Source organism: Scylla paramamosain, chromosome 5 (assembly GCF_035594125.1).
Source record: "Scylla paramamosain isolate STU-SP2022 chromosome 5, ASM3559412v1, whole genome shotgun sequence".
NCBI lineage: Eukaryota > Metazoa > Arthropoda > Malacostraca > Decapoda > Portunidae > Scylla > Scylla paramamosain.
In genome coordinates this window covers 10,601,692-10,619,191 of record NC_087155.1, presented here as the reverse complement: position 1 = coordinate 10,619,191, position 17,500 = coordinate 10,601,692, and the positions used below count along the sequence as shown (strand labels likewise).

Genomic DNA, 17,500 nt, shown 5'->3' with positions numbered 1-17,500 from the left:
CAGAGACCCGTCTTTGTGTGCTGAGCGCATAACAGAGGTGATAGTGTCTGGCATGGATGCGTACATTCCTCACTCTTTTTCTCGTCCTAAATCTTCTAAACCTTGGTTTAACACAGCTTGTTCTCGTGCTATACATGATAGAGAAGTGGCCCACAAAAGGTACTTAAGCCTTCCATCACCATAATCTCATGCACTTTATATTTCTGCCCGGAACCATGCCAAGTCTGTTCTCCAACTAGCCAAAAACTCCTTCATTAACAGAAAATGTCAAAAGCTTTCAAGGTCTAACTCCCCTCGTGATTTCTGGCATCTAGCCAAAAATATCTCCAATAACTTTGCTTCTTCTTCTTTCCCTCCTTTATTTCAACCAGATGGCACCACTGCTATCACATCTATTTCTAAAGCTGAACTCTTCGCTCAAACCTTTGCTAAAAACTCTACCTTGGACGATTCTGGGCTTGTTCCTCCCTCTCCTCCGCCCTCCGACTACTTCATGCCACGTATTAAAATTCTTCGCAATGATGTTTTCCATGCCCTAGCTGGCCTAAATCCTCGGAAGGCTTATGGACCTGATGGGGTCCCTCCTATTGTTCTCCGAAACTGTGCCTTTGTGCTTTAACCTTGTCTAGTCAAACTCTTTCAGCTCTGTCTGTCAACATCTACCTTTCCTTCTTGCTGGAAGTCTGCCTACATTCAACCTGTTCCTAAAAAGGAACTACCGTCCTATTGCTTTAATTTCCTGCCTATCTAAAGTTTTTGAATCTATCCTCAACAGGAAGATTCTTAAACATCTATCACTTCACAACCTTCTATCTGATCGTCAGTATGGGTTCCGTCAAGACCGCTCTACTGGTTATCTTCTAGCTTTCCTTATTGAGTCTTGGTCATCCTCTTTTAGAGATTTTGGTGAAACTTTTGCTGTTGCTTTGGAGATATCAAAAGCTTTTGATAGAGTCTGGCACAAAGCTTTGATTTCCAAACTACCCTCCTACGGTTTCTATCCTTCTCTGTAACTTCATCTCAAATTTCCTTTCTGACCGTTCTATTGCTGCTGTGGTAGACGGTCACTGTTCTTCTCCTAAATCTATTAACAGTGGTGTTCCTCAGGGTTCTGTCCTGTCACCCACTCTCTTATTATTATTCATTAATGATCTAAGCCAAACTTCTTGTCCTATCCACTCTACGCTGATGATACCACCCTGCACTTTTCCACGTCTTTTCATAGACGTCCAACCCTTCAAGAGGTAAACATATCACGCAGGGAAGCCACGCTTGACTTCTGATCTTTCTAAAATTTCTGATTGGGGCAGAGCAAACTTGGTATTGTTCAATGCCTCAAAAACTCAATTCCTCCATCTATCAACTCGACACAACCTTCCAGACAACTATCCCCTCTTCTTCAATGACACTCAACTGTCCCCCTCTTCTACACTGAACATCCTTGGTCTGTCCTTTACTTATAATCTGACCTGGAAACTTCACATCTCATCTCTAGCTAAAACAGCTTCTATGAAGTTAGGTGTTCTGAGACGTCTTCGCCAGTTTTTCTCACCCCCCCAGCTGCTAACTCTGTACAAGGGCCTTATCCGTCCATGTATGGAGTATGCTTCACATGTCTGGGGGGGGTTCCACTCATACTGCTTTTCTAGACAGGGTGGAATCAAAAGCTTTTCGTCTCATCAACTCCTCTCCTCTAACTGACTGTCTTCAGCCTCTCTCTCACCGCCGCAATGTTGCATATCTAGCTGTCTTCTACCGCTATTTTCATGCTAACTGCTCTTCTGATCTTGCTAACTGTATGCCTCCCCTCCTCCCGCAGCCTCGCTGCACAAGACTTTCTTCTTTCTCTCACCCCTATTCTGTCCTCCTCTCTAACGCAAGAGTTAACCAGTATTCTCAATCATTCATCCCTTTCTCTGGTAAACTCTGGAACTGCCTGCCTGCTTTTGTATTTCCACCTTCCTATGACTTCAATTCCTTCAAGCGGGAGGTTTCAAGACACTTATTCATCAATTTTTGACCACTGCCTTGACCCTTTTATGGAACTGGCATTTCAGTGGGCATTTTTTTTTATTAGATTTTTTTTGCCCTTGGCCAGTGTCCTTCCTACATAACGTAAAAAAAAAAAAATCTGTTTGTCGTGTGTTTCAATAAAGTCAGTGTACTTTTACTTTAACGATGTTTCAGTTTCTTTAATACCACCATGAAATGGAAAGGTACTGGTACCACTAATCTGCGATAAATAAAACAAAAATGGTTCCAGCGGTGATCATTTCACAGCGTTATATTCAAATCCAAAAACTTTCATGATAATAATAATCTGATGAATCTAACAATGTAAAAGTATCCACTCACCCAAATATTATGGCAGCAGCTTAATGTTAAATATTTCCTTATATTATGTTTTACGTAAATTATTCATCAGATACGTGAATAACATTGTTTTCTTGAACATACATATTTTCAAGACGTGCTGTTCAACAAAGTTTGAGTTCTATATCACCCTGAAAACATACACGCTAAAACAAACGAAGAGAGGCAGCAGAGCCGGGACTGGCGGAAACAGGCAGTTCACGCCGGCAGGGTAGGAGCAGATGGTGGTGGAGGCGGCACGCTGAATGAGGAGGCAAAGAGCCACCGCACATCTGCTGAACAGGGAGCGAGAGTGGCATCACAGGAAGCTACAGAAGTGTGGTGAAACATTTTGCATGGAGGTACTGATCTGAGCCGATGCGAGTTCAATACTAAAGACGCTAGGCGGACACAGGTGGGATCTTGGCGACAGCATCTGTACCCAGGCAGGTTACTCGTTGGATTCCCTAGGATATGGCAGCTGCTGCCTTGCTTTGCTTCATTTTATTTCCTACCTTTTATTTTTTTTTTACTTATCTATTTATTTTTTAGCATCATAACTAGTAGTCTATCAAAAGAAACTCACTACATATATATGAAATGTCACAATAAGAAAAAACAACGTTTTGCTTCCATCCTTCTCTGGATACTAAAATTCCAAAAGGAGGATTTCAAGCTCCTCTCTTGTCTCCTACCTTTTAGTCGCCTTTTACGGAACGCACGGAGAAAGGAGACACGTCTTCTAAATCCCCACGCTCATGATAATCTCTCTCTCTCTCTCTCTCTCTCTCTCTCTCTCTCTCTCTCTCTCTCTCTCTCTCTCTCTCTCTCTCTCTCTCTCTCTCTCTCTCTCTCTCTCTCTCTCTCAAAGATCATAATATAATGTAGCATTCTTTACTAGGTAGAGTGATGACAGTATACATTGTGGTGCTCATAGTCAGTAAAATCGACTTAGGTTTCAAAACACGGCGAGCCAGTGACTGAACTGTCATATTCTTAAGTGATCTTTGCCTGTACGACTCGTCATTATTAGCTCTATCAATCCTTCTTCCCTCACGCTTGGAATCCAAAACATATGAATGAAGTACAGGCGTCACTCAGAAACAAGTTTAAAGATATATTAATGGACAACGTAGTACCCACCACGCCAATAATCCCCATGCCTACCTCTATTAACAAAACTTTTGAATGATGTTACCATTATTGTCAATCAGCCATATATGTTTACACTATCGTCTATTTGTTATTATTAAACGTTTATATGGGAGATAAACCAACGTGTGATGTAGAGTAAACATTATACACACTTTCCAAATGTATTTCACTTGACAGATTTTTTTTCATTAGTTAAACATTTAAATTTTGTATATATATATATATATATATATATATATATATATATATATATATATATATATATATATATATATATATATATATATATATATATATATATATATATACAGATTTTTTTTCATTAGTTAAACATTTAAATTTTGAATATATATATATATATATATATATATATATATATATATATATATATATATATATATATATATATATATATATATATATATATATATATATATATATATATATATATATATATATATATATATATATATATATATATATATATTACCTCAAGCACTGTGCATCTACCAAACAGAGTTTTGGTCATCCTCTTTTAGAGATTTTGGTGAAACTTTTGCTGTTGCATTGAAATTATCAAAAGCTTTTGATAGAGTCTGGCACAAAGCTTTGATTTCCAAACTACCCTCCTACGACTTCTATCCTTCTCTCTGTAACTTCATCTCAAATTTCCTTTCTGACCGTTCTATTGCTGCTGTGGTAGACGGTCACTGTTCTTCTCCTAATTCTATTAACAGTGGTGTTCCTCAGGGTTCTGTCCTGTCACCCACTCTCTTATTATTCATCAATAACCTAAACCAAACTTCTTGTCCTATCCACTCCTACGTTGATACTTCCCTGCACTTTTCCACGTCTTTTCATAGACGTCCAACACTTCAGGATGCAAACATTTCACGCAGGGAAGCCACAAAACGCCTGACATCTGATCTTTCTAAAATTTCTGATTGGGGCAGAGCAAACTTGGTATTGTTCAATGCCTCAAAAACTCAGTTCCTCAATATATCAACTCGACACAACCTTCCAGACAACTATCCCCTCTTCTTCAATGACACTCAATTGACCCCCTCTTCTACACTGAACATCCTTGGTCTGACCTTTACTTATAATCTGAACTGGAAACTTCACATCTCATCTCTAGCTAAAACATCTTCTATGAAGTTAAGCGTTCTGAGATGTCATCGCCAGTTTTTCTCAACCCCCCCAGCTGCTAACTCTTTACAGGGGCTTTATCCGTCCATGTATGGACTATGCTTCACATGTCTCTGGGAGTTCCACTCATACTAGACTCTTCTAGACAGGGCGAAATCAAAACCTTTTCGTGTCATCAACTCCTCTCCTCCAACTGATGTCTTCAGCCTCTCTGTCTCTCTCTCTCTCTCTCTCTCTCTCTCTCTCTCCTCTCTCTCTCTCTCTCTCATCGTCGCAAAGTTGCATCTCTAAGTGTTTTCTACCGCTATTTTCATGTTAACTGCTCTTCTGATCATGCTAATTGCATTCCTCCCCTCCTTCCGCAGCCTCGCTGCACAAGACTTTCTTGTTTCTCTTACCCCTATTCTGTCCACCTTTCTAATGCAACCAGTATTCTCAATCATTCATCCCTTTCTCTGGTAAACTCTGGAACCCCCTGCTTGTTTCTGTATTTCCACCTTCCTATGACTTGAATTTCTTCAAGAGGGAGGTCTCAAGACACTTATCCTTCAATTTTTTACTACCGCTTTGGACCCTTTTCTGGAACTGGCATCTCAGTGTTTTTTTTTTTTTCATTGTTTTTTTGTTGCCTTTGGCCAGTGGTCTCATACATGAAAAAAATAAAAAAATCACTTAAGTCTCTTGAATTCCTTCAAGAGGGAGGTTTCAAGACACTTATACTTCAATTTATGACTACCACATTGGAGCCTTTTCTGGGACTGGCATTTTAGTGGGCTTTTTTTTTTTCTTTATTGGATTTTTGTTGCCCTTGGCCAGTGTCCCTCCTACATAAAAAAAAAAAAATCACTAGATAAAAATAACAGAGAGAGAGAGAGAGAGAGAGAGAGAGAGAGAGAGAGAGAGAGAGAGAGAGAGAGAGAGAGAGAGAGAGAGAGAGAGAGAGAGAGAGAGAGAGAGAGAGAGAGAGATTTCTAATCATTTCATACTCAAGACAATAAAAGAGAACAAATATTAAATTATTCATCTACCCTTTCTTCCACTGTGGTGGTGGTGGTGGTGGTGGAGGTGTTGGTGGTGGTAGTCTTCCTGCTTTTCCCTCTTGTCTCTGAGCATATGCGTCTGAAAACAAAAGGATTATATCACAACACACGCTACAACATCTTTGACACACTTTTACCATCAAAGCGCCTCCCCAAAACACCCCAGAATCATTTATATTACCTCAAGCACCGTGCCTCTACCATAACATCCCCAATACTCGTCTCCAACATTTCTACATCATCCCCGAAACATTCCAAAACAACTTCTATCATACCAAATTCACTTTAAAACACCCCAAAGCATCCCCAAACACACCCAACACACACCAAGTTACTTTCAGGTAATTTGTAACACTTCTAAACGCACCAAAATATCCCCACAACACCCCTAAACACACCAAACCATTCCCAAAAACACACCAAAAATATCTTAAACGCATCAAAAACATACTAAATTATCATGAGACACAACTAAAACGCCCTAAAACACATTGTTACTCCTAAAGCCCCATCTGAAACACACCCACAACCACCCCAAAACTCGTGCAGACCTACCTAAAACAACCGAAAACGCAGCCTTAACCCACCCAAAAACACAAACAGACTCATCCAAAACAGCCCAAAACACACTTAAAACACACTTCGAACACAAACTCATTCAAAACAAACCTTAGACACCCTAAAACACGCCAGGAACGCTAAATATTCAGGAGACACTGGAGCCGATTGAGGTCCCGACTCCTTGATGACGTCATTGATGACGTCACGTCTAGATACATACCGTAACGGATTTCATTTTTAAATTGACCCTTAGAAAAAAAAATTAAGCTAGGCTGGAATGTTTTATATATTCTGAACTGACAAATACTTTAATTAATATCCACAATATTAGAACATATCTAAGCTGAGTAGTATTTAATAATTATCCAAATGAAATATGGAAAAAAATGTTGAGACACTGAACACCATTCAAACCACTGAAAAGTCCACAAAATTTAAATTTACAGGAACGAAAAAAAGTTTCTAAAATATGAACTATGTTTTCACACTATCAAAAGTTACCTGCAACCTGAAGTAAACAAATAAAAAAGAAATGTGTATAAAAAAGTCTTGGAACCTAAACATTGAAAAAAACACTTTTGACTTCACAAGAAAATAAAACACTTTAAAAATATGAAATATTTTTTTTCAAAGATTCCAAAGTTAGTTACAAGCTGAAATTGAGGAAAAACAATACAGCTAATGTTGTAGTCACAACTTTTAACAGGACCATAAACCATTTTAAAGTACACTTATTTACCTCAACAGGAACAAAGAAACATTTTAAAAATCATAAGTGATTTTTAGAAACAATAAACACGTACTTATAGCTGGAAATAAAAAAAAAGCAATTTACCGGTGTATGAAAAAAAAAATAAATAAATACAGCCGAAAAGGAGCTTATATTTACGTAAACAACAACACCAAATCCAACATATTTACTCAACAGAAGCTAAAAAAAAAAAAAAAAATTTAAAAAGCAACTAGATATTCTTATAAACCATAAAACATATTATAGAAGCCGAATAAAGAAGTTAAGACAACATAAAAAAAATATATGAACTGACAGGCTGGGACAGGTAGCCATCCATCACGGTAGCCCTTGGCGGCAACACCAGTCAAGGAGGTAGCCTGTTTTAACAATTATTCTTTCATCACTCGAAAACCAGGCAATGGCGGATATATGTAGCTGGGGGATATGAAAGCTTAGTCATCTGTCTCCGCTTTGTTACATGTTTGGCTTACAATAAGTGAGTGATGAAGAAGATATTGGGGGATATATGGGGCAAGGCTACCTCCACCTCGGCTAATAACATTTGCTAAGTGATATTTTTGCTTTTTTTAAATTTTTGTTATGGTTAATTCGTAGGTATTTTGTCCTGGAGGTTAGGAACGTTAGTAGCACCTCGGAATGTTGAGTCAAATAAATATATTCCTAACGAGGAGAAAATATTTGAAATATGAGACTTAAAAATAAATATTAACGAAAAAAAATTCACCTGACCGTCCTGTGTGTTGTGCGTGACACGGAGTCATTATAAGGAACGTGTTGTGCGTGACACAGTCATTATAAGGAACAACACCATCAGAGTTACCGCCTATTGCAACAAACTGTACAAACTCCTTGTCTAGACAAGTAGTGGGTGGGTCACTTACCAATGATAGAGCCTTGCTGGGCCTCAGGAAGAGCTGCTGGCCCCCCAGACAGCTCCCGGCAGGCACCAAGCTTGCACCAGCACATACAGGCAGCCCCACAGCCCATTTTACTGTCTTGTTCAGCGAAAATCCAGGTTAAATAAAGCAGCAGCTCAAGACACTCCTTGGAGCACAGACATTTTTCTGATGTCTGCTGCCCATCCTCTTCCTGCCAGCCTGCACAGCGCAACTACACACCCAATCCACAAAACTATTTTCTTCAAATAACAAGCACCATTTACTCTCATATTAAACTAAACCAATCTAAAAATAAATATAATGATATATAAATGTGTAAAATTAAAATCTAAACCATTACAATTATATTTGTCAAAGTATCTACATAATAATTCAAGCGCCAAATTCAAACTAGTCCTGGCTGGGCTTACACTGTGCAAAGTCTCATCCCTTGTGTGGCACAATGTGAAGTCATTAAGCTTGTGTGACTTGAAGCCTCGCATTAATACTGTGTTATCTCTCAACTTGTCATTATTAAGTCTAAAATTTTGCATTAAAAAGAACAATAATTCCCAGAGACAAACATGTGCAACAGAGGTTCCCAAACTGCAGCTCATGATCACCAGGTATCATTAGCCTTTCTCTGGGGGTTATGAAGAGTTCACCTGCATGTACTGTATATATATATATATATATATATATATATATATATATATATATATATATATATATATATATATATATATATATATATATATATATATATATGGTTCTTTTTTGCTGTGATTAATCTTTTAAATATATGTGCCATTGAAAGTTAAGTGTGTTTAGAAAGCTTACCAACGTGTGGGTCGTGGTGGATGTGGTGCTACTGAAAGGGGGGTTACTCGTATGTGCTGGAGAAGTCTGGGATACACTTATGTACAATTAACTGCATATTTCATCACACAGGTTTACCATAAGATTTTAAAAAACAGACCTCCGTTCTCTCTCAAGAATGTAAACATTTAGGCAGGAAATGTTTCTCTCTCTCTCTCTCTCTCTCTCTCTCTCTCTCTCTAAACATTTAGGCAGGAAATGTTTCTCTCTCTCTCTCTCTCTCTCTCTCTCTCTCTCTCTCTCTCTCTCTCTCTCTCTCTCTCTCTCTCTCTCTCTCTTGAAAGTTGATGGATTGATTGATACATTTATTGTTGCATTAATAATGAAATACAACAAAGGAGGAGGACGGACCTTGCCACCCACCCCCTGGGCAAAGACTTAAGGGTAGAGCATCAAAAATATAAAAATATAGTATACATTAAAAGAATATAAGTAAATAAATAAATACAGATATTGCACACCTTATTGCATAAATATCCTACAGTCTGGGAGCAAACATAGGATATTCCTTGAGTATAGCCCTGAGAGTAGCTGAGTCTAAGAAATGGTCAATGAGGGTATACAAGTCATGTTGACCTTGCAGCATAAATTTAGCAATGAGAGGACATTCCGTGACATAATGACGCAGTGTGTGTCCCCTTGGTGCAGCACTTAGCACACAGCATACACCAGGAGAAGCACTGACTTCCCAAAAGTACTTATAGTCTAATCTGAGCCTCATTGCCATCCTATGCATGCATGATGCAGTGTGTCTCCCATAGGTGTAAGCACAGCTCTGGGAGACACGTAAATAGTGAAGACTAGTGCCACTGCCCCTATGGCAACAAAGCTCCAACTGATCACTAATGCTACTATGTACAAAGTCCTTAACATAGCCCAAAGTGTACTCAGCACCAGTGTCCAATGTGTCGTCCTGAAGGGCACATTGAGCAAGGCGGTCTGCCTCTTCATTAAGTGGGATACCCACATGAGAGGGTATCCAGGTGAAGTGGACCGTGGCACCAGCACCTTCTAGGCCGTGGATGAGATCAAGACATTTATTAACTAGATCACAGTCCATGGGGGAGGTAGATAGGAGAGCATACAGTGCAACCTGACTGTCAACAAAGAAGAGTACATCCTTACGGAGAGGCGCCACAATATGGAGCACCTCCAGAACACACAGTTCTGCCCTAGTGGAGGACATGTGTGCAGGGAAACCTCAGTGTCAGTGTGGTGATTAGCAGAAATGTAGTCGCGGATGAACAGCCCACATCCGGACCTGCTGCCATTGACTGAACCATCACAAGTTATGTGCTGGGGAAGTCTGGGAAACACTTATGTACAATTAACTGCGTATTTCGTCACATAGGTTTACCATAAAATGTAAAAAACGGACCTCCGTTTTCTTTCAAGAATGTAAACATTTAGGCAGGATATGCTTTTCTCTGTATCTTTCTTTCCTACTTGAAAGTTTCTGCCCTACAGAAATAATAAATACACACACACACACACACACACATATGCACCTATACATGCACACATTTACAGTAATGTTACCCCCTGTATGTGTGTGGTTTTTGTGGTAAGAATATATAATAAAATTCAGTCTCTCTCTCTCTCTCTCTCTCTCTCTCTCTCTCTCTCTCTCTCTCTCTCTCTCTCTCTCTCTTACATAATTAGTTGCCCCTTTCTCCTGACATGTGTGTGTGTGTGTGTGTGTGTGTGTGTGTGTGTGTGTGTGTGTGTGTGTGTGTGTGTGTGTGTGTGTGTGTGTGTGTGTGTGTGTGTGTGTGAGAGAGAGAGAGAGAGAGAGAGAGAGAGAGAGAGAGAGAGAGAGAGAGAGAGAGAGAGAGAGAGAGAGAGAGAGAGAGAGAGACTCAAGAGAATAAAAGACAACAAGCATCTAATTATTTATTTTTCAACTTTCACTCCAGGCAGTGGAAATTACGTATGATTATCGGCAGTGAGTATTGCTGCGTGATGGTGTTGTGATTGATAGGCATTTCCCTAATTTTGGCATGGAAAGAATTGGAATGGGCAATTGAAAATATGTGCTTGGAATATCTGTGGTGTGAAAAATAAGCTCTAAAGCCCTGAAGTGCTAAATTTTGTTTTAGAATTTGACATAATATGGATCACTGAAATTAAGGAAACATTAATTAGTAGCGTGCCAGGTTTTGATTTATATATGAAAAAAAGTAAACAAAATATTAGGAGGAATTATAATGTTGGTGAAGTGTGTGTTGGTGTCATATGATAGGGATATGTGTATCAGGAAACAGAGTTGTCATCGATTATTGCAATGATTATGGAATGGTTCTTAACGAGGACAAAACTTAATTTTTTTTTTTTTGTTTTAAATAACACTCATTGTGTTCCATTAAAGATCGAGGTACCATTAAAGATCGAGGTACATGCTGTTAAGTACTGTGACAGATAGAGGTATTTAGGAGCCTGGTTTACCGACAGCGGTTGTATGAAGGACGATGTCACTACATAGGGTAAAGTGTCAGTCAGTCATCAACAAATTTTCTATATTCTGTGCCTCGAACCTAGATATGCCTTACTGCTATATGCAACGTGTGTTTAACGCGGCTGTGTTGGCTGAACTGACATACAGCTGCTAGTTGTGGCTGACAAACAGCTGTGTGTCACTCACCAGTCAGTACAATAAACTTATGAGATGTCTCTTGGGCGTGAGAAATAACACAAGCTCAAACTTATGTCATGTTGAATGGGGAATTAAGCTAGTTTACCATATTGTCTATGTCCAATGGAAACGTTTCTTGGAGAGGAAACTGACTTTACTCGACAGAAATTAACCATTTCATGTTGTATTTAGTTTATGCAGAGAAGCTAACAACCCTGGTTATAAGTTTATCCAGAGTGCCATACAGTATGATAATCATATAAATCCTCTTGACAGAATAATTCATTTAATTACCCATAAGCCAGAAGACGCAGCAAAGTATCACACATATATATCAATATTGAATTCTAGTCTTGGTGTCCATAATATTTATTCAGATGACATATATATCCCTGACTATACACGTATGGCGTTTACTAGAATTCGACTGATGTCTCATGACTTAAAGATCGAGACCGGCCGTTGGAGTCGCATCCCGCGGGACTTGCGCATGTGTCCATGTAACGGGCAGGCAACACAGACAGAGCAACATGTATTGCTGGAGTGCGTACTGATGAGACAGATCAGGCAAAAATATATAAGCAAACAAAATTTAGATGAGTTATTTAATGAAACAGAAGACGAAAATGTTTTGTGTAGGCATGTGTAAGAAGTTTTGAATAGTTATAAAACCTATAAAGAAAACAATACTTAATTAGAACTAGCTATTGCATTAATATTGGTGAAATTGTGTTAGATGTTATGTTGATTTATGTATCTATGTTAGTTATAGTAATACTGGTAGTAACTCTTTGCCAATTTTAGTTACTTTGCATCGCCTAATATTAAATACTTAGGTGAAAGGTGCAGCCCATCCACAAAAACACCACGGAATCTTTCATCTTACCTCAAGTACCCGCCTCTACTTTCACACCATATCCATCTTAGCTAGAATATCACCAAAACATCCCAAAGAAGCTTCTATCAAACACCTTAGCACACCCATCCTGTCTGCCCCTAGACACACCAAAAGTTGCCCAAAACATCCCTAAACACAACAGCCTACTTTCAAGCACCTTAAAACACATCAAAACATGCCCATAACATCCTAAACACATTAAAAATGCAGCTAAATCCCCCAAACACACCAAAACACAAGAAAATACATTGAAACACCCCAAAACACCCCAGAAATCCATCTGAAACATTTAAAAACACATCCAAACTCACTCAAAACAGCCCAAAAGACTTTAACACCCTAAAACACACCCAAACTCATGCAATACTGACCAAAACACCACAAAACACACCTAAGACACTGCAAAACACACCAAAAATACTAAATAGAAATATAAATAGATAAATATAAATATACGAAACAGGCATGGAAGGCAGTATTTAAGTGCAGTGGACAAGAATTGAGAACTAAACAATTGGGACAGACGAGGTTGTAGTAAGGTAAGACACAGAAACAGAGAGGGAAAGTAGATAGGGTTTATTGAGGTGAAGGGAGACAAACAAGGACAGTTTAATAAGATGCAGGGGTGAAACAGGGAGTGTTTGGGTCTAGAGGCAGACAGGAGGGGGTGCTAAGGTGTAGGAAGACAGGAAGGGTGTACTGAGGTGTGGGACAGCATATCAGAGAGAGAGAGAGAGAGAGAGAGAGAGAGAGAGAGAGAGAGAGAGAGAGAGAGAGAGAGAGAGAGAGAGAGAGAGAGAGAGAGAGAGAGAGAGAGAGAGAGAGAGAGAGAGAGAGAGAGAGAGAGAGAGAGAGAGAGAGAGAAACTAGACACAAAAACAGAAGAGAAAGAAACAGAGAAAGAAACAGAGAAAGAAAGAGAGAGAGAGAGAGAGAGAGAGAGAGAGAGAGAGAGAGAGAGAGAGAGAGAGAGAGAGAGAGAGAGAGAGAGAGAGAGAGAGAGAGAGAGAGAGAGAGTGTGTGTGTGTGTGTGTGTGTGTACTAGTCATCTCAATAATTCAACATAAATTCCTAATATATGTATAGATTTGTGTCTACTAGCCTTACCTAGTAAGGCTAGTAGACACAGTGTATAGATAGTGTATAGATAGTGTATAGTAGATAGTGTATAGATTTCTGAGTATATGCCAACATCTCTTATGGGATTATGTGTGTGTACCAGACTTAGCAAGTATTTGGATATGTTTCTAAGAGTATACAAGCCTTAAGAAATGTTTGTAAATGTCTTTAAGTGTATACCAGTCTTAATTCTGTGGTTATGTGTATATACCAGCATTACATATTGTTTATAATGGTTTATATGAATACTAGCCTTTTTTACTACGTATTGTTTATAATGGTTTATATGAATACTAGCCTATTTCAGTTGTTATCCAATATCCCAGCCCTCCACATGCACCCGTGGCATACAGCATCAGCCCAGACTACAGCCCCAGGTTGGTCTATATGGCCACAATGACGATGAAAGCAGGAACCATCATCAGCCACAGCAGGTGATGATGATGGTTCCTGCTTTCATCGTGTGTGTCATCAGGTGTGATGATGGTTCCTGCACACACACACACACACACACACACACACACACACACTTACCCTCACCTCAGGCAGTAATTCCAGGAAGAAGAGAGCAGAGAATAGTATGTCAGCCACAGCAAAAGTGAGTGAGTAGGCAGTTGATGCCACCAACATATAATGTGTGTGTGTGTGTGTGTGTGTGTGTGTGTGTGTGTGTGTGTGTGTGTTTCTAAGTGCATATCAGGCCTAATCTGTGTTTATGTGTATACCAGCATTACCTAGTGTTTGTAAAGGTTTGTGTTTTTAAGTGTTTCTGTGTGTTTACCTAAGAAACCCATTATCCCAGCCCCTCAAGACCCACCAATGGCAAACAACATCAGCTCACAGTACAGCCCAAGGTTGGTCTAGCTAGCCCTAATGAGGATAAAAACAGGAACCATTACCATCAACAACCCCTGTTGCTGATGATGATGCTACCTACACACACACACACACACACACACACACACACACACACAATCAAAATCACCTCAGGCAGTAGTTCCTGGAAGAAGAGAGCAAAGAATGGTATGTCAACCACAGCAAGAGTGATTGCGTAGATAGCCAAGGCCACCAATCAGCCAGTACTTCCCGAGCGAGAGAATGCGGCGTTCACAGTCGTTCGAATGGTGAAGCCTGTGCCGAATGCCACGTCCATCATTGCCTGTGGGTTGTGAAGAGGTTAGGTTTGGAGTAGGATTGGATAGGGTTTGCTTTGTTTTGTTTGGGTTGTGTTGTGTTGGGTTTGGATAGGTTTAGTTTGGTTAAATTAGGTCAAGAGGTTGTGTGTGTGTGTGTGTGTGTGTGTGAGAGAGAGAGAGAGAGAGAGAGAGAGAGAGAGAGAGAGAGAGAGAGAGAGAGAGAGAGAGAGTTTGTCGAATTCCTAATCATTTCATACTCAAGACAATAAAAGAGAACAAATATTTAATTATTCATCTACCCTTCATTTAACTGTAGTGGTGGTGGTGTTGGCGGTAGTAGTCCTCCTGGTTTTCCTCTCTCTGCATATGCATCTGAAAACAAAAGGATTGTATCACAACACATGCTGGAACACCTTTCACACACTTCTACCATCAAAGCCCCTCCCTAAAACACACCAGAATTATTTATATTACTTCAAGCACCGTGCCTTTACCATAACACCCCTAATACTCGTCTCCATCATTTCTACCACATCACCCAAACATCTCAAAGCAATTTCTATCATACCAAATCCACTTAAAACACCCCAAAGCATCCCCAAACACACCCAACACACACCAAGCTACTTTCAAGCAATTTGTAACACTTCTAAACGCACCAAAATATCCCCACAACACCCCTAAACACACCAAACCATTCCCAAAACATACCAAAAATATCCTAAACACACCAAATTACTCTGAAATACACCTAAAACACTCTAAAACACCTCAAACCCCATCTGAAACACACCCAAAACACCACAAAACACATGCAGACCTACTTCAAACACCCAGAAACACTCCCTTACCCACCCAAAACACACCCAGACTCATGCAAAACACTTAAAACACTTAAAACACACTTAAAACACACAACCTGATTCAAAACGGCTCAATGCACACTTTAGACACCCCAAAACACACTTTAGACACCCTAAAACACGCAAGGAACGCTAGACATTCAGGAGAAACTGGAGTTGGTTGAGGTCCTGGCTCCTTGATGACGTCATTGATGACGTCACGTATAGATACGTACCGTAACGTATTTCATTTTTATAACTGACCTTTAGAAAAAATGAAGCTAGGCTTGAATGCATTCTATTTTCTGACTTGACAATTACTTTAATTAACATTCACAATATCAAAACATCTGCAACCTGAGTAGTTGTAAAGAAATATCAACAGAAATATGGAAAAAGTGTTGGAACCTTTGACACCATTAAAACCATTCAAAAGTCCACCCATTTCACTTTACACCAGTAAAAACACACTTCAAAAAATCTGAACTATTTTTCAAGCAATGCAAAGTTAGTTACAAGCTGAAATAAAGAAATAAGGAATCTAAAAAAATGACAAAATCACCACTTTTAACGGGGCTAAAAACCATTTCAAAATGCACATAGTTAACTCAACAGGAACGCAAAACATTTTAAAGTTCATAAACGATTTTTTAAGGCAATAGAAGCTTCACTACATCCTCAAATAAAAAAAGCCAAGAACCGGGTTGGGTAAAAATAACCGTGAAAATGACCCTCTATTTACGAAAAGAAAAAAAAAAAAATACAGAAAATTCAGCCCATTTACTCTTCTGAAGCAAGAAAAACACTTCAACAGCAACAAAATATTTTTACAAACCATAAAAACTTACTAAAGAAGCCAAATAAAGAAATTAAAGAAAATATAAAAAAAATATGGGAACCCACAGGCCGGAACAGGCCCTCGACGCCGACCTCAGTGGAGGACCCGGCGGCCATGTTGCCTCAATTATTACTTCATGACACCAAAACCAAGCAATGGCGGATATGTATGACCCGCGGATATGAAAGCTAGACAAGTAACTATCTTGTGACATGTTAGCTGAGTAAGTAAGAGATGAGGCAAATAATAACTGAAAACAATGACGCCCTGCCTATACCTCAGCTGATGGCTTGTTTCCATATTGACGACTCTTCAATATTCGCTTAAATCTCCAGCTGTTTCCAGACTCAGACGTAAAGAAAACCTAAAAATAAATAAATAACCCCAAAATATACCTAAATAACGAACAAAAACCTTAATAAACTGCTACAAGACACTACAGGGAAGAGGAAGGTGGTGCTGGGAAGGCAGTAAGGCTGAATGAGGGTAGGCTGGCACTGCTGGGCTCACCTTACGTACTCATGGCTCTCTGGCGTTGCGTGGCGGTGCTTGGTACAGGGAGAAGCAGCCGGGAACACGGAAACACTTATCACTAGAGTGCGTGGGGCAAGACTGACCAACGCCTGCCAGAACACTTCAGCCAGCCGCTCACCCTCCGAAGCGCCACCTGTCTCGGTTCCTCAACCAACACACACACACACACACACACACACAGAAAAGTTGACATGTTATCAAGTAATAATTCAAATAATATAAATATCCTAACTTCCTCACTCACGTTTCCCCACTAAACCATCCCTGCATGATTATGATTCCAAATTTCATTCACTGCTGTACCGTGTCACCACAGAAAACGTACGAACTAGCGCAGGATATGATTAACTAAAATGCTTTTACTCTCTCTCTCTCTCTCTCTCTCTCTCTCTCTCTCCTTACGACTGTTTCCCAAAGCCACAAAGATGATTAGCAGGATTTTTAAAAGCGTTTCTCTTATTAATAATATATAAATGTTGTTAATCTGTCCCTAGAACCGTAAAAACATCATTAAAAACATGTCACTAACACGCTTTTAAAAGCGTGTTTCTCCTGATAGTAACGTAGAAATGTTTTTAATCTGTCACTAGAACAGTAAAGACACCCTTAAAAACCTGTGTAACTACTGACAGAGAGAGAGAGAGAGAGAGAGAGAGAGAGAGAGAGAGAGAGAGAGAGAGAGAGAGAGAGAGAGAGACACCCTGCACACATCCAAACGCATCCAAAACACCCC

The 17,500-nt window shown here is 39.4% G+C and overlaps 1 long non-coding RNA gene across 2 annotated transcripts; it reads right to left on the bottom strand.

Annotated features, from left to right (window-relative positions):
* Positions 1-2,507: 2,507 nt before the first annotated feature.
* Positions 2,508-17,110, bottom strand: LOC135100301 (uncharacterized). 2 transcript variants are annotated; one of them, XR_010268593.1, is made up of 5 exons: positions 16,744-17,110; positions 14,853-14,925; positions 14,403-14,576; positions 5,685-5,775; positions 2,508-2,645 (listed from the first exon to the last, which is right to left on the bottom strand). It is a non-coding gene; the product is annotated as an uncharacterized LOC135100301 (long non-coding RNA). The 2 variants fall into 2 exon arrangements; XR_010268594.1 differs by lacking the exons at positions 2,508-2,645; positions 5,685-5,775 and adding an exon at positions 10,607-11,950.
* Positions 17,111-17,500: the final 390 nt, after the last annotated feature.